Here is a 16,091-nt window from a genome sequence, read left to right as displayed (position 1 = left end):
AGACTTCAGCAGCTGAGGTGCGGTGATGGCCCCTCCTCTTTCATGCTCCTTCTCCCCTCAGCTTCCAGATACCACCTTCTCTTGGTTTTCCTCCTGCTCTCTGGTCACTCTGCCTTCTCTGCTGGGTTATCCACTGCACTTTAACCTCGTAATGCCACAATGTCTTCGGCCTCGTGAAAGAAAAATAAAATCCCGGGACTCCAAACTCACTGTGCCAAAGGGAAAAGTGAGGCTTAGGAACTGAGTTATGAAAAAATAAATCAATCAACCTTTAACAACAACAAACAAATAAAAAACAGCTGCAATTTCACATGCTTCCTTTATCTTCTGTAGAACGTAGATTTACTGAGCACAGATGAATGCATAATTGACCTCCCCTTTTCACATGTAAAATGTGGATTCAGTGTGTGCTAATCAAAACCTTGTAAAAATGTAACCACCTGCCTCATTGCCCACCCTCCTTTTTTTCTTTCCTCCTTCCTCTCCTGCCCACTCTCTCCGCTTTACAACTGAAGTTGTCAACACCCTGTTTGGAAAAAACGCAGGCCACAGATCCTCCTGTGATGTGTGTGTGTGTGTGTGGTGTGTGTGTGTGTGTGTTTTCCTGGGTGCATCCTCAAGTGTGCAAAATAAACCTCTAAATGGATTGAGATTTGCAACAGTCACTTTTTGGTTTCTAGCCTCATCCCCTCCTTATCTCCCACACTCCCCTGAGGCCTCATCCTGTCCCTTGTCTTTAAACATCTGTTTATCTACACACAATAACCCCTACATGTCCATCGCCAGCCCTGAACTTTCTCCCAAACTGCACACATTTGTCCAAGTCCCTCCTTGAGATGGTGGCTTGGATGTCTAGGAAACATCACACTGACGTGTCCAAATTTCTCCCAGATTTGCTCCATCCACAGGTTCCACCATTCCAGGTGTTGGTGGCTCCACTGGTCTAGCTTCCTAAGCTGAACATCCTCGATTCCTCTTTCTCTCACACTGTACACTTAATCCACCAGGAAATCCTATTGGCTGTATCTTTAAAATACACCCAGTCAGATCACTTCTCACTACCTCCATGCTGCCCCTGGTCACAGTGGCATCATCATTTCCTTGCCGTGCAAGAACCTAGAACATTCCACTTGATCTCCTCCTGTGACTCCTGCTTCTCCTAAGGGTTCTCTTTAAAACTGCATCAGGACAATCCTTTCAGAGCGGTTCCCATGGCGCTCCTTCTCTGCTCTGAGCCCTGCAGTGCTGCCCTCTTCTTTTAGCGCAGAAGCTGGCATCCTTCCCTGGTGTGCCAACCCAGTCCCCTGAGATACAGATGCCTGGGGAGGTGTTCAATGAGCAAGGCTCTTCCGAGAGGATCTGCCCATGAGAAGATATCAGGAAGGAGGGAGGAGGCTGAGAGAGGCATCAGGTTTTGACACAGGTCAGATCTCCAGTGTAGGAGAGAGAGGGAGAGTCAGGTGGGACGGTCCCAGTCTGCAGTGAAACCTCAGGACAGAATCTCTGCAAAGCAGTCTGTGTCTCCCAGGAAAGGACCTGCCTCATGGCCCCACTGCGCTTTGCTGAACCTTTCCCGTAAGACCCGTGCTAGCGCCATACTGAATATTTCAGTCTGCACCTCCTGCCCCTGCATTCCTAATGCCCCTTGACTGGCTCTTCCTTTCTTCTTCTTGTTATAGCACATCCTGCCTTCTAATGTGCTATACAATCAACTCATTTACTATGTCTGTTTTAATTGCCTGTGTCTCAACCCTGGCACATTAGCTGCATAAAGGCAGGGATCTTGATTTTGTTTATTAATACAGCCCAAGTAACCGGAACAGTGTCTGGAGCATAGCAGGCACTCTATGAGTAAATATTTGTTGGATGAATGGATGCTGTTCTCATTTGGCTCTTCTAGCAGTTAACCTAGCAGTTCTTTCTCAGCCTCACATTTTGAATTGGGATACTTCGTACTGATGGGATAAATAATGATAACTTTGGTTTATTTTATCGAGCCTCTACCGAGTGTCATTTGCTTACTTCACACGGACACACACTCAGCTCCCTAATACCCCTCAAGGGAGACGTGGTCAGCAGCATTGCGTGGGCCTCTCCCACAGCCCTTGGATTTGGTCTATGTGGCTTTCAGAACACAGAAGTGAAGGTTTGTCACCGCCCAGGGTATGCTGCAAAAGCTATTGTGGCTTAACCCCTTGCTCTGTTTGGGATCACTCACTCTGGGGAAAGGAAGCCAGTTTCCACACCATGAGGACATTCAAGTGAGCTGTGGAGAAGCCTGGGAGGTGAGGATCGGGGGCTCCCTGTCTGCAGTCCTATGAATGCACCATCGTGTAAGCAGGTCCTCCAGCCCCAGTCATACCTTTGAATAACTCCAGACTCAGCCTGCCCCTTGACTGCTGCCTCATGGAGGTCCGGGGCTGGAGCTAAGCGGTTCCCGGATTCCTGCCCTGCAGAAACTGTGTGGGGCTGCACGTGGTTTTTGTTTTAAACTGCTAAGTTTTGGGTCATTTGTCAGGCAGCCATAGAAATTACATTCATTATTATTAGTACTATTATTCTTATTACTATTCATTTAATTTTAGAAATGACAAATCTGAAGTTCACAGAAACTAACCTGCCTGAGGTCATGCAGGTAAGAGGAGGCAGGGCAGGATTTGACACCTCAGATGGGCCGGAGCATGCTGGGTCTCCCAAGCCACTTGAAGAGCAATTCCACATTCCATGTGTACCCACGGTGACAGGCCATGGGAAAGGAGGAAAAGCCTATGTTTGTTAATTTCATCAGAAAGGTGAGGCTTATTTGCAGAGAGCAGAGGCCGGGTCATTAGGTAACAGGACCCCCAGCACAGCTTAAAACCCAAACCACACACTTGGTTTAATCCGAATACCTATCCTTGGAGGTGGAATGCCCAGCTATCCATCTCTGTAAAACAGCATCTGGCAAAAATAATTCAAAAGCTGCCCATCCCAATGAGCCCATACCTCTACCTATTTGTAATAAAGCCAATCTTGCCTTTATTTCAACTTGGACAGAGTTTGGATCCAGGTTTGTGGCTGTGTTTGCTTGCAGTAACCAAGGATTTAAAATCTCAGTGATGCAATCTTTCCCGTTGCACCTCTCATTTCTAAACATGCCTGTGTATGGCAAAGCAATTAAGTCATTTTGTTTCAGCTTCTTATTTTACTCTCCTGACTCCAAAAGTTTTGCAACGTTTATTCAATGGAGTTAAAGAGAAACCTCACCTGAGTCACCTTTTAAATCAAAGAGTCGCTAACCCTTTGTGGTGCTTTATCTGCGCAGTGGGAGCGAGGGTAACATGTAGCAGCGGGAGCTGGAGTGCCTTCGCCCTCCCTCCTCCCCAGGAGTCTGGGCTCTCAGCGGGAGGCCACTGTACCATGGCAACTTCCATTTCAATGACATTATTTCTAATAAATGACTGCCCGAGGGTTTACGGGGTGTTTCTGGCCCCAGCTCAGTGTAACCAGCAGGAGTTGGGGGCAGGGCGATTTCCTGTCCCCTCACCCAGTGGTTTCTGCTTCACCATGAAAGATCACAAGAGTATTTGATGTTGGTTCTTGGAACAGAAATCAGTTAATTAAAGCCGGTGAGTGTTTGAACAAATTGAATGCAAGCCGCACGTTGCTGGCAGAGCACGGGTATGGAACGGCAGGCAGAAGTTGGCCCCCAGAGAGCACAGATACAGGAGGCCCTCTCTCTTTAGCCAGTCCTCCAGTTCATCAGTAATGAAGGGCAAGAGCAACAGAAGAGACAGAAACACAGCAACAAGCCACCTTTTCCTTCCAGCCAAACATCCCTGACTCTCCTGGCAGCACATCGCTCAACCTGAAAGGCTCATCGCGGAGCCCAGATGACCGGTTTGATCTTTGCTCATTCTCTTTCTGTACCAAAAAGTAGAAGGAGATTGGGAGAGGGAGAGAGAGAACAGAAAAGGGAGCAGGGGGTCTGAATAATCTTTACAGCAGGTAATTATCAATACTCATCAGGAAACTTTATCATTGTCCCAAGAATGAAGGTGTTAATGATGTTTGAGTTGGAGGAACGTGGTCACCAAGTTTTGTCTTTTTGTGACCCTCTTCTTTTGGAGGCCTGGCCTCCCTAATGGACTGACCTCTGTGTGCTATCAAGCCCAGGATGCACCTGGAAGAACCGGCCCCTGGCTACTTGTTAGATCATGCAAGGGAAATGGAGTTTGCTCTCTGCTCATCCCTGTCACTCAATCCAAAGATGTTATTAAGTGCCCCTGGGACTTAAAGTAGCCATTCTTCTAGATGCAGAGCAATCAAGATATCCTTTCATCAAGGAAATGAATGAGGTTAGCACTCACCTTCCATTGCTGGGGCACAGAACAAGTGTGCCAAGGCCTTCTTGAGCCCGTTAATGACATTCATGAATAAGAAAATTGTGTCTTTCTGTGTTGAGTGCTATAGAGTCTTGGGAGGATCACAGTCAAAACATTCCTTATTAGAAAGGGCCTATTAAACACAGCTGGGGCCTTCATAAAAAGTAACGTGAATATGTTTCCTGCAATTTGCAAGATGTATTTCAACATGTGTATAGACTGTTTATTTAATTTTCTGCATGCCTGAATATCTTCACTTGCATACAAATTCTCTATTGTAATTGGCCAGGGAGGCTGATTATAAACGATTTATAAGTCCAAGTGTTAACCACGTGTTTGGCACAGAGCTATGCCAGGACCACATTACCCAGTGTTCGAGAATGAAAATACCGACAGGCTGGATCTGAAGACTCAACTGGGGCATGACATGTGGATGGTGGATCTCGAGGGCCAGCCCCTGGATTCGCAAGCAGAGGGAGACATGCCATTTACACGGTTAACCACACACCAGATATTTTGAATGGGTTGCTTTGCATTTTACCACACGCATGCATTTAGTGATGTGAAATATTGTAATGTTGGCTTTCGTTTCAAAGACAGTTATTTAAACATACTTAACCTTTATAATTCTTCCCTTTGTTGTTTAGATAACTGAAAGGCTGAAATTGGGAAATGGAACTTTCTTAGCGCTAGGAGAGATCTTACACACGATTCACCATTTTACTCTGTACATATTTCCAGGTGAGGTGTCTGAGGATGAGAGGGGGCAGGAAACCACCGAAAGGCACACAGTTTGTTTGGGACAAGGAGAAAAGCGGTGGGTTGGGGGTGTCAGCCCTTCTCACGTGTTCTAATCATCAACCTGTCCTTCCCTACCGGCTCCTTCCCTCCATCTGTAAATGCCATCAAATCCCTTTCTCCCAATGCAAATAAGTAAATAAATAAACAGCCAAACACCAACAAAGCCCCCAAACTGACTCCCCCCTACCTTCAGTGCTCGTCTACTAACTATCCTGACCTCTCCATTTCTCATTCACATTTTTTAGAAAGCAGCCGATATCGGGCTGTCTTCACATGCACTCTGTCCCCAGGCCGCTCTCAGTGGGCCTCTTCCTGCTCCAATGGGCTTTCTTCTGTCTTCTAAGAGACACTTCTCCTTGTCCCTTCATACCACCCAGTTTCTTTGACAGCACCCCGCCCTGCTTCTGTCCACGGCTCTCGGAACCCTCCTTCTGTCCTCTGCAAGCCTGTCTCCTCGCTGGCATGCCCAGGTTCTGCAGGATTCTGTACCTGCTCATAGCTCCTCCCACTTTATGCTCTGTCCTGGGCCATGCTTTTCACACTCACGATCAACTACAAACGAGGTGTGATGTCTCCCTGATTCTGAATGTCACTGCTGAACTTCAAATCTAAATATTCAACAGCTTGCTGGACATCTCCACCCAGAAGTACTACAGGAACTTCAAACTCAACGCATCCACAGTGGAATTCGTGAGCGGGCCAGGCACTGCATTTTCTTCATGTTTGTGTATCCAGCACCTAGCAGAGAGCAGGCACTCAGGAATTGTTGGCTGAGTAAGCATCTTACTTGGAAGGCAGAGGGGCGGAAATATTTGAGAATTACAGGAGTAGGTAAAAGTCCCAAAGCGATGCAAGGAATGTAGGTTGGAGCGTTCATCAAAACTGCGTTTCCTAGAAGTCATTATATGAAAAGGACACCAGCACATGTAAATTTACAGCAGCACAATTCACAATTGCAAAGATGTGGAACCAACCTAAGTGCCCATCAACCAATGAGTGGGTGAGGAAAACGTGGTACATATACAGCATGGAATACTACTCAGCCATTAAAAGGGAGGAAATAATGTCTTTTGCAGCAACTTGGATGGAGCTGGAGGCCATTATTCTAAGTGAAGTAACTCAGGAGTGGAAAACCAAAACCGCATGTTCTCACTTATAAGTGGGAGCTAAGCTACAAGTATGCAAAGGTATACAGTGTGATATCATGGAGTTTATGCAGAAGGGAGAAGGAGGCTAGGGATCAAAGATTACACATTAGGTACAATGTACACTATTTGGGTGCACTAGAATCTTGGAGTTCACCACTGTATAATTCATGTTACAAAAAACACCACTTGAAGCCCCAAAACTATTGAAATAAAAAACAATTTTTAAAGAAAAAACTGTTTTCTGATACACTCAAATCAAGGAATAAAATGCCAGGTCTTTGAAAAGGAAAGCTTCATGGTTGGGCATTGTTTTCTAGCACCACCTAGTGGATATCCTGGGTGAGCCAGCATGCCTTATTTTTTATTTTTTTTTTATGTTTTTATTTTTTGAGAAAGACTATCACTCTGTTTCTCAGGCTGGAGGGCAGCTGTGTGATCTTGGCTCACTGCAACTTCTGCCTTCTGGGCTCAAGCAATTCTCCTGCTTCAGTCTCTTGAGTAGCTGAGACTACAGGCAGGTGCCATCACGCCCAGCTATATTTTTGTATTTTTGTAGAGACGGGGGTTCACCATGTTAACCAGGCTAGTCTCGAACACCTGACCTCAGGTAATTTGCCTGCCACGGCCTCCCAAAGTGCTGGAATTACAGGGGTGAACCACCGAGACCGGCTTTATTTATTTTATTTTTTTGAGACAGGATCTCCCTGTGTTGCCCAGACTGGAGTACAGTGGTGCCATCTTGGCTCAACGCAACCAGTGTCTCCTGGTCTGAAGCGATTGTCCCACCTCAGCCTTCCCAGTAACTGGGACTACAGTCGCGAGCCACCACACCCGGCTAATTTTTTTTTGTATTTTTTGTGGAGACTTGGTTTCACTATGTTGCCCAGGCTGGTCTCGAACTCCTGGACTCAAGCCATCCACCTGCCTCAGTCTCCCAAAGTGTTGGGATTACAGGTGTGAGCCACTGTGCCTGGCCACCTTCCTGTTTTAATCAAAAATGATATCTCAGTTAACGATTTGCACTGTAATAGCACCTACCAAACCTACTAATTTTACATACATTACTTCATCTCATCTCCAAAACAAGGCACATATTATTCTCCCCATTTTACAGGTTAGAAAACAAAACTTTAGAAGATTGGGGAACTTGCCTCTTTCTCATAATTGTTTCCAACACTAAGCCTTCGCCATTCTGCCATAGAACTTTGCACTTTTATTCTAATGTTTTATTTCGTTGTTGCTGTTTTACTTTATCTTTTAAAGAACACGAGTAGTTACTTTATAGGGCTCCTAGACTATGTATGAGATATTAGAGTTGCAAAAATTCATTATAGAAATAGCATTAGGCCAGGTGTGGTGACTCATGCCTGTAATCCCAGCACTTTGGGAGGCTGAGGAAGGAGGATTGCTTGAGCTCAGGAGTTCAAGACTAGCCTGGGCAACACAGTGAGACCCCATCTCTACTATATATATATATATATATATATATACACACACATACACACACACACACACACAATGTGTATATATATAGTGTGTATATAGGCAATGTATTATACTATATATACTGTATATGAAAAGTATTTTTTAGAAAAAAATATTTTTTCTAATAATATCTTAGAAAAAAAATTTTTTTTTGAGATGGAATGTCGCTCTGTCGCCCAGGCTGGAATGCAGTGGCATGATCTGGGCTCACTGCAAGCTCCGCCTCCCGGGTTCACGCCATTCTCCTGCCTCAGCCTCCCGAGTAGCTGGGACTACAGGCGCCCGCCATCACGCCTGGCTAGTTTTTTGTATTTTTAGTAGAGACGGGGTTTCACTGTGTGAGCCAGGATGGGATGGTCTCGATCTCCTGACCTCGTGATCCTCCTGCCTCGGCCTCCTAAAGTGCTGGGATTACAGGCCTGAGCCACCGCGCCCAGCCAAAAACATATTTTTTTAGAAAAATTTTTTTTTTCTAAAGGAAAATTCTAAAATTTTCTTTTTCTAAGAGAAAAAAGTATATAAACGTAGAAACAGTATTAACAATAACAACAAAAACAAAGCACATACTCTCTCCAGGCATTGTTACAGCTCCCTAGGTATCATCTCATTTAATCCTTGCTTCTTACATATCACCTCACTTAATTCCCGCGACCACTCCATGAATAAGATATTCTTATTATCCCTGTTTTGTTTTCCCAAGGACACCAGCTAGTAGTGGATCCTAAATACAACCAGGCAGTCTGGCTCCAGAGTGAAGATCTTAACTCCCATCAAAGCAAATAGCGTCAGGAAGACACTGGAAGGGCCAAATGTACCTTGACACTTGTTCACTCATTTGATTTACATGATAACAGAGCTTTAAATATTTGGTCTACATCTAATGCACCCTTTTCAGTGCCTGGTATGGTGGCTTTCCAAAAGCAGAATTTGAGAGGCCACTTATTGAATGAATGATCTGTATTAAGAGAACACTGGGTGATGATGGCTTAATGTGTCCATCACTCCATATAGCTTATTTCCTTTTTATTAAGAACTTTCTGGAGGCCAGGCACTGTGGCTCATGCCTGTAATCCCAGCACTTTGGAAAACCAAAGCAAGTGGCTTGCTTGAGCTCAGGTGTTCAACACTAGCAAAACCCTGCCAGTACAAAAAATACAAAAATTAGCCAGGCATGGGAGTGTGGCCTATAGACCCAGCTACTAGGAAGGCTGAGGTGGGAGGATCACCTGAGCCCATGGAGGCTGAGGCTGCAGTGAACCATGATCACACCACTGCACTTTAGCCTGGGTTAAAGTGAGGTTTTGTCACACAAAAAAAAAAAGAAAGAAAAGAAGTTTCTGGAAACAAAATTTCTTCATTCAAAGGTGGTGATGCGTTAAGAGAAAAGCACTCTTCCAGACCTGGGATGGACCTGGGAGTGGGGAGGTTGGTCCCTAGGGCATAACTTGAGATGTCCTCACTTCTGCCCACAGTGGCCCATTCATTTATTTTTTATGTTGAATGTGGGCACAGTGCCGCACCCCTATTGGGCTTCTGTTTCAGTCACTGAACTTAGTTTTGGGTGGCCTTTGGGCTTGGTTCTTGTGTTGAATTATTCACCCTGATTTGACACTCATGCCCATTCATACTGTAAGGTTTGGGTTTTGTGCAAAGAGCTTGCCCGCCTCCCGAGACCACATGACTACAAGCTAGGAATGCTTCCTTGGCCACTTGTGGATAATTATTTTCTGCAGTGCTTAGATTCGCTCTTATATTTAGCTATAAAGCAAGACAGTTTCTGTCAGAAATTCTACTTTTCCGCAACTCCATATAGAGGGAAAACCTCAAAAAGAAAAAAAGGTATTTTCAGTGAAAGTTTTCCTTTATGACAGGGTCTATTGTGAAATTACCTATATGGAGGGGACTCCAATAGGTGGTGGCTCAACACGTCAAACAAAACTTTGGGTGCAAATTTTAAATGTTTAGGCTCAAAAATTATTTCAAATCATATACTTGAATGCTTTCACTCATACATTGGCTAACCTATGAATTTCCCTTCCACCTTACTGCCCACAACTCAAAGAGGTTTATACTTTATATATAGATATTCTGCATTTTTTTCCTTAGGAGTTATCCCCAGTTTCCCTCACCACAGATGCAATTTCCAGAGCCAATATTTAGACATAATTTAAATGTGTCTCATTTGATTCATTTACATATTCTAAATGAAGTCCATGTACCTTCTTCTGTCACTGTCCCATGCTTACAGCTGCCGGCTTCCATGGCCTCCCATGGCAGTGGTGCAGCTTAATGGACGGGGCATGTCTCTGAAACGTATGTCCTTGCATAGCGTTTACATCAGAAAGAGGTCCTGGGAGGATCCAAAAATGTTTTTATCTCTTACTTTCCTGACCAGGTAAAGATCTCTTTTTTGTAGTTATCTTAAAAAGAAATATAAATGGCTGGGCGTAGTGGCTCATGCCTGTAATCCCAATACTTTGGGAGGCCAAGGCAGGCAGATCACTTGAGGTCAGGAGTTCAAGACCAGCCTGGCCAACATGGCAAAACCCCATCTCTACTAAAGATACCAAAATTAGCCTGGAGTGGTGGGGTGCACCTGTAATCCCAGCTACTTGGGAGTCTGAGACAGGAGAATTGCTTGAACCCAGGAAGCGAAGGTTGTAGTGAGCCAAGATGGTGCCACTGCACTCCAGCCTGGGTGACAGAGTGAGACTTTGTCACACACACAAAAAATGTATGAATGATAAAAACAGAAATACTTAGAGGGATGGGAGCTTAAAGTTCAATGTCATTTTGTTTTTTGATAGTAAATATATATACTTACTATATATTTGTTATATGTACTATAATACTATACTATAATATACTATTGTATTTATTATATACAGTAAATTTATATATGTATTTGCTGTATATTTACTATATACAGCATATAGTAAATATACAGCAAATACATATATATTAAATACATACAATTTGTTGTGTATAGTAAATATATTATACATATATTATATATATACACACATGCATATGTATATATATGTATTTTAGAGACAGGGTCTTGCTATGTCACCCAGGCTGGAGTGCAGTGGCTCAATCGTGGCTCACTGCAGCCTTGACCTCCTGGGCTCAAGCCATCCTTCTACCTCAGCCTCCCTAGTACCCAGGACTATAGGTGTGCCCCACCACACCCAACTAATTTTTTGATTTTTTTATAGAGTGGGGTCTTGTTATATTGCACAGGCTGGTCTTCAACTCCTGGGATCAAGGTATCCTCCCACCTTTGCCTCCCAAAGTGCTGGGATTACAGGTGTGAGCCATCTCTCCCAGTCCCTAAATATTCATTATAGTAAGAATTAGTTAAGAGAAGAACATTGTTATGGACTAAATTGTATCCCTTTAAAAATCCATGGGCTGAAGCCCCATCCCAACTTGGCTATTTGGGGATGAGGCCTTTGGGAGATAATTAGGGTTGGATGAGGCCATGAAGGTGGAACCCACATGATGGGATAATGGCTTGATAAGAAGAGGAAGAGGGAGAGATCGGTGTCTCTTTCTGCCATGTAAGCACACACCAGGAAAGCGACTGTCTACAAACCAGGAAGAGGGCCCTTATCAGGAACCAAATCGGTCACCACTGTGATCTGGGACTTTGCAGCCTCCAGAACTATGGAAATAAATGCCTATTACTCAACCCACTCAGTCTATGGTGTTTTGTTATGGCAGCCTGAGCAGACTAATGATGAAGACAAATATGACTAAGATTAAATATGATTAAAAAGAGGGTTATTAATTACTTATTTCTGTGATTTTAAACAAGTGAGATAAAAATAACATTTTGGCTTTTTGAAAAATAATGAGATTTTTTTTCCACTATTGTCTTCTAATGATGAGGCAAAATGTCTTGCATTTCTACTAACTCTTAGTTTGATTCGATAGAAACCGTCCATCATACCCATACTAATGGCAAACTGCAGTCTATCAATAAGGCCAGGCATGTTATAAGACAGGAAATAAGTAAGCAACAGAAGGTGAGAAAAACTGCCTTTGCTCCCCACTGAATCTCTAGCATCCAGAGAAAGCAGAGTAACACGGTGGAAACTCAGAAACTATTTGGTGAATGAGTGGATAGAACTAAAGAATGAAAGCCCAGTGCAGATGACAGAAAGAACATGGGCTTGGGAGCCAGAAACATTTGGGTCAAAGTCTGGCTCTTCCATGGAATTACAGTTACCTGACCCTGGGCAATGTAAGGAATTTTGTTTATCGTCAATTTCCTCCACAGAAGGGAGATCATAATGCCAACACTGTGAGGTTGTTGGGAAGATCCAAGACGGTAGACATAAAATGTGCCGTAGGAGCCCAGATGCATGTAATACTCTCAATACTATTACATCGCTTGTTTCAAGAGAAGGAGAGCCGAAATTGGCAGAAAAACATTCATGGAAGGAGTAGGCTTCATCAGGACTTTAAAGAAATAAAGATAAATAGTGAGATGAGAAGATGTCTATTATACACCATTATACACCATTAGAGGATGTCACAGAAGAATATGTCCATAGTATGAGCCCAGTAATAGTTTTTTAGAAAACCTACCACTATGGGCATGCACACAAACATACCTACATTTCTGATTGCACTGGCAAGCCATCAATGATAATTTAACTGTGGCTAATGGCAAGGGGTTAAGATTAGAGATTAAGGTTAAGACAGGAGATCTTCAGTTTTATTTCCTATATCATATTGCGTAAATCTTTTCAAATAAGCATGTCTTACTTTTGTAAAATAACACAAAAGACAACTTAAAGAGGAAGGAGTGGGGGTCAGCTACGTGGGAATGAAGAGGGGGCTCCAGCGAGAGGCATAAATTAAAGATCTACTGCAAAATTTGTTATCTTACACCACCAAGAATGTCCCAGTACACGTACAAGCAGAAATGTTTCCCTGATTCTCAATCCTGTCTTTTTTCTCCCAAAATCAGTTAAAGGGAATTTCCCACACTTCCTTTTCTCTGGACTTGTAGTTTAAATTGGTATAAATCTTGTACCCTGAGATATCTCCTTGAATTGTGAGCGTCACCTCAAATACTTTATCTACAAAACAGAAGAGGGCAAAGTTGTTTGGGTATGTAGTTCCCGGTATTTCCTCTACCTCCTGGCCCTGGCCAGTGTGGAAGGCCCCTCCTTCCACAGGGACAGGAAGGAAAGAACAGTGTCTTCTTCCCTGGGCAACACAGGCACGGCACAGAAAGCATGACGTCCTTGGTCCTGTCAAGAGACTTTCTGCAATTTCCCAAACATTAACAAGTCTTCTTTCAGAAACTCAGAGAGTGCCCTGTGTACTTTACCAGCTTTTATCTACAAATCTCAACATTAGCTCATTCACCCTTAAAGCTGGCGAGAGACCCGGGTAAAGCCACATAGCAATTACCCCCAGGCCGGGGAGTGAGTTGGCCTGAAAAAGGGATGGAACCCAGACCTCCTAATGGTGGCTGAAAACCTCTTCTGTTCCTCCTCCCTGCCTTCCACCCCTGTGCTGAATAGGGCGTAATGTCACATTCTGCTGCATGAAGCTAAGGCTTTTATGTCCCTTTAATATGTTGGTTTTCCTTTGGGTTTCCAATCTGCGTATCCCGTGAAAACACTCCCCTGGTAACGATCTGTCATCATCAGTAATCATAACTTGTAACATCGTGTGGAAGTGAGCTGGACATCAGTCAGAGCTGTCTCCTGGCAGATTTGGGAGCGTCAGAGCCCTGATGTGTTAGTTTTGAACCAAGAATATGCTGTAATGTGCATGTAATGCTATTTCTGGAATATATACCTCTCCAGGGACCCAGGGGTGTACAGAGGGTAGACGAGCTTATTTTATTGGAATGTCAATCTATTTCATTTTTTATCACACTTGGCATTTCTCTGAGCTAATTTCCTCCACAAAGGGGAACTGCTGTGACTTATGTGGACAAGGGGCTCCTAAACCTTGGCTTGCCCAGCTCGCAGAATCACTCCGGAGCCTGCCGCGCCTGCCCGGGCTTAGCGCGTTAGGTTTGGCATCAAAGCTGCAAACATTCGGATGACGTGGAAAGCAAATGTTTTTGCTCCTGCAGAAGAGGTGTAAATCCTTGGTCTGATCTGGTTTCACTGGGAAATGTTCTCTTGGATATGTTTTCTTTCTGGTAGCTCCCTCTTGGTAACTGAGCCAATGCATTTCATACACAGTAGTTGCATATCTACTTGCTGCAATTGAAAACAATTTCCGAAAAATAAATGGATGCATGTCAGGGGTTCCTGGGAGAGTGAGAGAATCCAGACTTGGCAGGCTGTGAACGAGAGAGATGCCCACCCTCTCTGTCTCCTCACTATGCCCCCAACGCCCAGATCGTTCCCACTTCCATGTACGATCTCAAGCCTCATCACCATCTGTAAAGCATGCCCTCATTTCCTTCATCAAAAGTGGAGAAACTGAGGCTTGTAGAAGCAAAATACCAAAGCCACAGGGCTGAAAAGAGGCTGCAACATTCTGTCTCCAGCCATGAGCTCAAATGTCCTACAGACCCGATGAGGGCACCCCTCATTGCTCCAGCCACGTATGAGAGGAAAATCTATCCTGTTCCTAAAACACATGATTAAGAACGAAGACCCTTAGTGTCTAGTACTTGCTAACCACCAACATACTCAGTGGTGTGGGCACCATAACAATCATGACATTTTCATTACAGTTAATAGTAATTGAGGGCTTACTATGTCCCAGGCGCTATTAAGTACTTTGCAGGGATTACCATATTCATTTACACAGTAGCCCCATGAAGTAGGCATTAGTACTAGCCTCATTTTACAGATCACAAAACTGAAGTGTAGATTTGTTAAAACGCTTTCCCAAGGTCAAGGGTAGCACACAGCAGCCTCTCCCTCTTTTCGCTCATCTCTCGGTGGAAGACTTTTGCTAGATAATTTCTTACAATGTCCTTTGACTCTCTAGAATATTCTGACTTGTTATCCTTGGCTTTGTTATATTAATCTGCTTTTTTTTTTTTTTACTTCCTTGAATTGATCATATATCTTTTCATACTGTTTATGTTCAGGGACACATTATTATAAGAACACTGAGGCCAGGATGTGTCACTAACCTGGCACGTCATCTGAAGCAGAATGCAGATAATATTAACTGTCAATTAGAAATGGAAAGTGGTAGGTGGATATGAACATCAAGGGAAAAAATGGCTAAGAGTTTTAAGCTTATCTCTAATATTTCTTTTAATGAAAGCTGCTAATAAATATTCACAATTGACAGGATTGAGGTTTTTTTGTTGTTGTTTCATGTTTTGTTTTTTTTTCTTGCTTGCCATCTGGAGAAAGGATGTACACAAAAAGTGAAATGGCAAAAGAAGATAGACCGGGAGAGGAAAAGAATATGAAATAAGAACAAGGGGTTGGGCGCGGTGGTTCATGCCTGTAATTCTAGCACTTTGGGAGGCTGGGGCGGGCGGATTACCTGAGGTCGGGAGTTTGAGATCAGCCTGGCCAACCTGGTGAAACCCCATCTCCATGAAAAACACAAAAATTAGCTAGGTGTGGTGGCGCATGCCTGTAATCCCAGCTACTTGGGAGGCTGAGGCAGGTGAATCACCTGAACACAGGAAATAGAGGTTGCAGTGAGCCGAGATCGCGCCACTGCCCTCCAGCCTGGGCGACAGAACCAGACTCCATCTCAAAAGCAAACAAACAAAGAAAACCCCCAAAACCTCCAAAAAACAAAAAAAAAGAAAAGAACAAGGACGTGACATTTGCAGAAAAGGTTCTACTGCTTACAGTTACATATATTTTTAGAAATTTCTTTCTTTGGGGGAGAGGGACATGTGTATGGAGAAAGGTTTAAAAGAGATGTTAAATGAAAGGGCACCAAATTGAATCAAGAAGGTACAGAGAGTTAAGCCATGAGGATCATGGGGACAGGATCCTGGTGTACGCGGTGTTCTGAGATTTGCACTTTTCCTGAGGATGAGGCTGGGCTCTGCAGTGGCTGTGGTAGCGGTCAACTTCAGTGTGCACTGCTCCTTCCTATGAAGCCATATCTGGTGATAACATCAATGTGCCAAACTTCTCTACTTATGTCATTATTTGTTTGATGAGTTTCCATTTTTCTCTACTCTTGTCTATAAATGCTTGACCTGTTGGAAGAAAAAAAAAGATGCAAGGTTTATTTTCTGTGTATCTGCAAACCTGCCCTCATAAGCAGTTTCCAATCACAGTCAACAAAGCATCTGAATCAAGCTGATTTTCAATTGCATGCATCA

The sequence above is a fragment of the Trachypithecus francoisi genome, unplaced genomic scaffold (genome assembly GCF_009764315.1).
Source record: "Trachypithecus francoisi isolate TF-2019V2 unplaced genomic scaffold, Tfra_2.0 Lachesis_group9, whole genome shotgun sequence".
Classification (NCBI taxonomy): domain Eukaryota; kingdom Metazoa; phylum Chordata; class Mammalia; order Primates; family Cercopithecidae; genus Trachypithecus; species Trachypithecus francoisi.
The sequence above is the reverse complement of the archived record's forward strand: the minus strand, read 5'-3'. Positions refer to the sequence as shown.